Genomic DNA, 7245 nt, shown 5'->3' with positions numbered 1-7245 from the left:
GAATAGTGATTTTCTACCTATATTTTCAGAGGTTATAGTAGGTTAATTGTGAAACACATAGAGGGTACAATGCAACCTACCTAAACTAAGACCTGAGTATTCACACATCCTGCTTTAAACGACACATTTTCTATGACCCAAAATATGCCTATCCTTACAGAAGTATTCCGACACCCTGCTTTATCTGACATTTTTTCTGGTCCCCAAGTGTGTAGTATAACACAGATTACACTGTACATACTTTGTGTCATTTAAAACTCCCAACAGTTTTCCTTCAACAGTATTTTCATTCAACAATGATTGCAGATAGAAAGGGTAAATTCTCATATTTTGGTCAGAATGAAATTTTTTTTCTCCATTTTCCCATGTTTTTTCCTCCATAAATGCTATAAAGGGTATCATATTTTAAAATCCTCGTTCAGGTTTTTGTTGATAATTTTGTTTTGTTAAATTTGCTCTGTATCTTTCTTGTAATGTTGTTTGTCATGAATGAAGTTACTTATAGTCACTAACTTTTAATTCTGAAAAATGTTCATTTAACACATTTGGAATGTGTGTCTCGCCTGCAATGAAAGTTGCAGAATGTGAAACATAGAGATTACAATCAGGAAACTGTAAACTTTGTATAAAGCTATATATTTCATACGGTAGACCTGAATGCTTCGAACCTTCTATGCAAATACCTCATATTACGAAATTTCCTTCTGTCTAATGTCCATTGTCCTTGACCTCATTTTCATAACCATGGGGCATTATTTATTTTGGTCAAGGTAGTTTTTGATGAAGTTGAATTCCAATGAACTTGAAACTTAGTACACATGTTCCCTATGATATGATCTTTCTAATTGTATTGCCGAATTAGAGTTTTTACCCACTTTCATGGTCCACTGCACATAGAAAATGAGTGGGGCATCAGTGTACCATGGACACATTCTTGTTTGTCAAATGTAATACTCATTTATTATGAGTAATAGGATGACTATATTTGGTATGAAAGTTCCTTGTAATGTCTTCTTGTTCATCAGGTAGGTTTCACCTGACCTAAAATTGAGAATAGAAATGGGGAATGTGTCAAAGAGACAACAACCCGACAAAAGAGCAAACAATAGCCGAAGGCCACCAATGGGTCTACAATGCAGTGTGAAACTCCTGCACCCAGAAGAGCGCTTCAGTTGGCCCCTAGACCTCATTTAGTGGACCAGTGATCAAGGTTAAAGTTTTGTGGTCAAGTCCGTACCACAGATGCTATAAGCTTTGAGCCAATTATATTTGATATGTGGAATGATTATAAGGTGTACATGTCTGACTGGCAGGTTTCATGGTTTATCATGCCTCTGCTGTAGCGTAGGGGGCTTTAAGTTTTACCCTTGTCTGTCTGTACATCCGTCCATACGTACGTCCCTAAATTGGTTTCTGTTTTCTAACTTTAGTTTGCCTCAACCAAATGTTATGAAACTTATACACAATGCTCATTACTACAAAATACAGGTCAAGTTTGTATTTTGGTGGCGTCACTTTTACAATTCGAGAGTTATACCCTTTTTACAAAAGTAAAAATTGCTGTTCTAAAAATATAAATAATGTCATTTTAAAAATCTTCTTTGAAAATTGGAGTTATCTTTCTTTGTCCAGAATGTTAGTTGAATCAACTTTTAACTAATGCTTTATACAATTCAATCTTCAATTTTACTTTTCACTGATGAATTAAAGCAAGATTTACCATTCAGTGCTTACAAGCACTTTGATTACCATTCTAGTGTTATGCCCTTTACAAATGCAAAAATTGCTGATTTTTTTTCGTTTCCATTCTCTTACTTATGTTTGTCTCAACTGAATTTAATGAAATGTATATATAATGCTTGTAACAACTAAACTCGGTTTAATTTAAATGTCGGTAGCTTCACTTTTACAGTTCATGAGTTATGTCCCTTTATAATGTCCCCTTATGATGGTCAAACGATCTGTATACTTTTTGGTGAAAATGAGATTAAAACTTTTTGAGTAACAGGACTTTGTTGTAACTAAAACAGGGGTGTGTTTTTTTCACATGTCACGCTGTATCTCAAAAACGATTTATGATCATTGCTTAAAACTTTACACACTTCTTAGTTATATTAATCTCAAGATCTATATAATTTTTATGCCCCACCTACGATAGTAGAGGGGCATCATGTTTTCTGGTCTGTGCCTCCGTTCGTGCGTCTGTTCGTCCGTTCGTCCCTGCATCCGTTCAGGTTAAAGTTTTTGGTCAAGGTGGTTTTTGATGAAGTTGAAGTCACATCAACTTGAAACTTAGCATCACTTTTTGGTGATGATTCAAATTTTTATTTGAGAATTATTATTGAGTTTTTTGTTAAAAAAGGTGGGTTTTCATATGTCACGCTGTATCTCAGAAACTATTTATGATTATTGCACACAAAACGACAGGCGTATCATGCACTCATGGCGCAGCTGTTTATTAGATATTGTAAGCAAAAGGTTAACTACATTTGGTGTATGGAATGACTGTAAGATGTCTGACAGGGTACATATGACATTGACCTCATTTTCATGGTTTATAGGTTCAAAAATTAGATTTTGAGGTTTGATCTGCTTCTCATGTACTATTAGGGACTGTACCACTTTATTTGGTGTATGGAAATTTTGTAGGGCGTACAACTGTCTTAAAAAGTCTTTAAACATTGTTGATCTGACTGTGACCTTATTTTCATAGCACATTGAGAAAGTTTATGTTATATATAAAAATGAAGATGTGGTATGATTGCCAATGAGACAACTCTCCACAAGAGACCAAATGACACAGAAATTAACAACTATAGGACTTGTACGGCCTTCAACAATGAGAAAAGCCCATACTGCATAGTCAGCTATAAAAGGCCCGAAATGACAATGTATAAAAACAATTCAAACAATAAAACTAACTTGTATTAAAATCATTATATTACTACCTTTCCACATCAGTTCAATGATAATTAAAACAGAGGAGAAATTTCAGCATATGCACTTTAGTTTAGCAATTGGTCCTCAATTTTTTTTTTCTTATTGAACATTTTGTCAATTTTAGAGATGACTGTGTTTGAAGAGAGCCGTGGTGTAGTGGTTAGTGCATCGGACTATTAACACAAAGGTTCCTGGTTCGATTCCCGTCTGGGATGAAAATTTCAGGGACTTAATTTTCGGCTCTCTCTTGACACCATTTGCGAGTATGGTCTTGAGGAAACGATGATAGTCCATCGGAAGGGGACGATAAATGGCTGACCTGTGTTAAGAGAGAGCCATATCTCTTGCACGTTAAAGACACCCTTGTAGATTTCGAAAAAGAGCAGGCTTATGCTGCTACAAGGCAGCACTCACACCCACAAAGTGGAAAGGGATTAATATAAGTTGAAAAACTTGTTTCCCAATCCACTCTAAATAAATATATGTTTAAACTAAGAGGGTTTAAGTCATCAACAGCTTCCTTCATAAATGATTTATTCAAACAACTTTACTTAAGAATTTACCCTTCTTTTTTTTTTCTTTGTTTTTTAATACCATTGGTCATGTTATTTGATTAACTTTTGGATCAAAGCAGCCTCAAGATCATTGTGACCAGAATTGTTTTAAATTGACAAAGGGCTTAAAAGTGAAAAAAATATAGATTTAAGTTAAAAGTTCAACTGTACTTTGATCAAATAAAAATTAAAAAACTGAATGACATACATTGTGATAATTATGTCAAGATGAAACAACAAATGATAACCTGACTGATCTGTCAATAATTGTTAACCATACAAGATAATTCTGCCAGGTAAAAAGGTAAAAATATTGATGAAATTCATAAATTATCTTCAAAACTAATATCTTAATCCAAGCTGTTGATATTTAATGATTTGAAATGACACTATGATTAGAATAAAAATATCCAGACAGAAAATCAAAACAATTAAGAAATGAAGAGATTTAAGTAAAAGCATGTTTATGTGAATGTTTGCACAACACTTCTGGCAATGGTATTTTGTTATCATATTGTTTCTCTTATACAGAAATATACAACTTGTATTGACATCAACAAACTTCTAAGATAAATCTTGTTTCTCTAATTCAGTATTTATATATACTCCTAGATTAATACACCTTATTGCTATTTGGAAATCTGTCCTACTTGAAGTTTTGACGTCATACAGCAATCACTTTTCCATTGTGGCTTCAGATATTTTCTATTATGAAGTCAAAATTTTAGGGGAACTTTTGTGATGTCCAGTAATGTCGAACAAATAGAGATAAGGTGTATTGGGATTCTTGTGCAGATAACAAGTTTATGTGCCTATTACAAAATGCAAGTCTCTAATTTTGACATGTAAAAAGATTTGTTGATAAACTTGCAAGTTACAACAAATTCCTCATTAGCCGCTTTAAACTTTACTGATTGAACAAATATTTGTAAAATATATTTTAGAAATTAATTTGAGAATAAAACTGTTTAAAAGCATCAAACAAATATGTCTGTTAAATAAAAATGACAAAGAAATGAAGACAAACCAATGCCACTTCAAAATTGTGTAAAATGTAGATCTACAAAAAAGTAGGATTGAAATCTTGAACTCCGGGAGGTAAAAATGAATTTGCTGTGTATACCACTTATTGCATTACCTCATGGTCAATGCCATAAATATGTCAAATTATGCTGGAGGTTAAGTTACTGTTCATTCCTCAAAAGTGAGGATAATCACACCCTTGAGGATCAGCTAAATCAGATTTTGAATTAATACTTTTTGTATCAATTTTGAAGAGATTATATCCCACACAATAAAGTATTATGAGTTTGTTCCATCTTCAGCTTTTGGTTAACAGGCAAGCACTTTCATTTTTTGTCACCTTATTGTTGACATACTAGCTCTTTGTCTTTGACATGTTAGCTCTTTGTTGTTGACATGCTAGCACTTTCATTTTTTGTGACATTTGCTGTTGACATGCCAGAACTTTCATTTTTGTCACTTTTTTTTTGACATGCTAGCACTTTTATTTTTTGTCACTTTGTTATTGACATGCTAACACTTTTATTTTTTGTCACTTTACTGTTTAAATGCTAGCTCTTTGTTGATGACATGCTAGCAATTTCATTTTTTAACAGTTGACATGCTAGCACATTCATTTTTTGTTACTTTGTTGTTGACATGCTAGCATTATCACTTTTTGTCACTTTTTTGTTGACATGCTTGCATTTTTATTTTTTGTCACTTTGTTGTTGACATGCTAGCACTTTCATTTTTGTCACTTTGTTGTTGACATGCTAGCACTTTCATTTTTGTCACTTTGTTGTTGACATGCTAGCACATTCATTTTTGTCACTTTGTTGTTGACATGCTAGCACTTTCATTTTTGTCACTTTTTTGTTTAAATGCTAGCTCTTTGTTGTTGACATGCTAGCACTCTCATTTTTTGTCACTTTGTTGTTGACATGCTAGCACATTCATTTTTGTCACTTTGTTGTTGACATGCTAGCACTTTCATTTTTGTCACTTTTTTGTTTAAATGCTAGCTCTTTGTTGTTGACATGCTAGCACTTTCAATTTTTGTCAATTTGTTATTGACATGCTAGCACTTACATTTTTATCAGCTCCTTTTCAAATTTTCAATGAAGGTTTCAATTTAAAACAATCATCAATCAATCAATCAATCAATCAATCAAAACCACAGATAAGTTCTATCAGAAAAATCTGTGTGTGTAAAAAATATTTTGTTTTTGTTTCCCTGATAAGTTAACACTTTTATTTTTTACCAGATCATCATTTAATTATATGGATGTTTCAACTCATCAAAATTTAGAATAATTCTGAAATATTTTAAATTGAAGGACCATTTTTAGCTCATAAGGGCCATGTGAGCCATTTCTATTATGTTGTCATATGTAAATTTTAATAGACATTGCCTCTAAAACTACTGGGCCAAATTCAACCATTATCAATAGGGTATCTAGTTTTAAAAAATATGTATGGTGACCCTGTCTGCTGACAAACCAGGCCAACATTGCTTAAGATGGAACAACTGAGGTAAACTGCAATTTTTTTTGTCTTTTATCTTGGAAACCTCTATGTAGATAGAGCAAATCTGACATGTGAAAAAGTCAAGAATGATGAGATCTGCTTCACAACTGAAATCAAACTGGCGGATGATCTCTTATAGGAGTTATTGCCCTAAAATGACATATTTAACCAATTTGTTTTCATTTTTGTCTACTATCTCCAAAAATATTAAATTCTAATGCAATTATTTTGTATCAATGGTTCTGATTGGATGACAGTTAGCGTAAAATTCTCTATCTCCTTGTCTGTAACTAAGGACGCCGACATTTTGAATTGCTGAATGTATTGACATGTAATTTCTACAATAATAAGCCAAATAACTCACATGTTGCACCTTAAAATCTTCTTTTTATTAAATTTTATTACATTCTGAAGCGGCACAGAAGCCAGAAAACGCCCGGTGTTTATGTTTGACCCCGGAAGCATAAATATGACGTCACCTAGTGTAGGGACCAAAGAAGATGACATCTTTTCCCGGATTTTTCTTTAATGAAGATTTTACACTGAAATAATGATTGAAATTTGTTTATGAACTTGTTTTGCATTAGAATAGAGATAACTGTATTGTATTTGAAGCTTTAAGGACGTCCATCGGTAGTTTTACTGTCGCAAATATCCGTTTACCTGTCTCCGCTGCGCGTCGCCAGGTAAACTAAATTTGCGACAGTAAAACTACTGATGGACGTCCTTAAAGCTACAAATACAATACAGTTATCTCTTAAATAGATGGACATAAAATTTGAACTGCAAAATGATCAGCAAGGCAAAATCTACAAATAAGTCAACAAGATGGAAATCATCAGTCATTACTTTATTGAAGTTATTTCCCTTTAACATTATTTTAACCATGTTTTCTGGGTTGATTTTTTTTTGCTTGTTATCTGGAAAACTAATGGATAAATAAATATATTGAAAAAGGAAAATGATCAGCAGGTTAAATGATCTATCAATATGTCAACATGACTGAAATTGTCAGCTTACTCTTGATAGAGTAATTCCCCCTCTAGTCCAAATAATTATGACGTCTTGAAACAAGACGTCATAAATATTTGGACTATTTCCCCTCCTGCCAATTTTTTTATTAAAAAGTGGCAATTGTTAAAAATGTAGGTTAGCGACACAGGCTCAGAAGACCCTCTTGTTCATTTTGAAATGTTCCCTATACCAGTAGGATTTGAAT

The sequence above is a fragment of the Mytilus galloprovincialis genome, chromosome 2, assembly GCF_965363235.1.
Source record: "Mytilus galloprovincialis chromosome 2, xbMytGall1.hap1.1, whole genome shotgun sequence".
NCBI classification, from domain to species: domain Eukaryota; kingdom Metazoa; phylum Mollusca; class Bivalvia; order Mytilida; family Mytilidae; genus Mytilus; species Mytilus galloprovincialis.
This window is presented reverse-complemented; position numbering follows the sequence as displayed.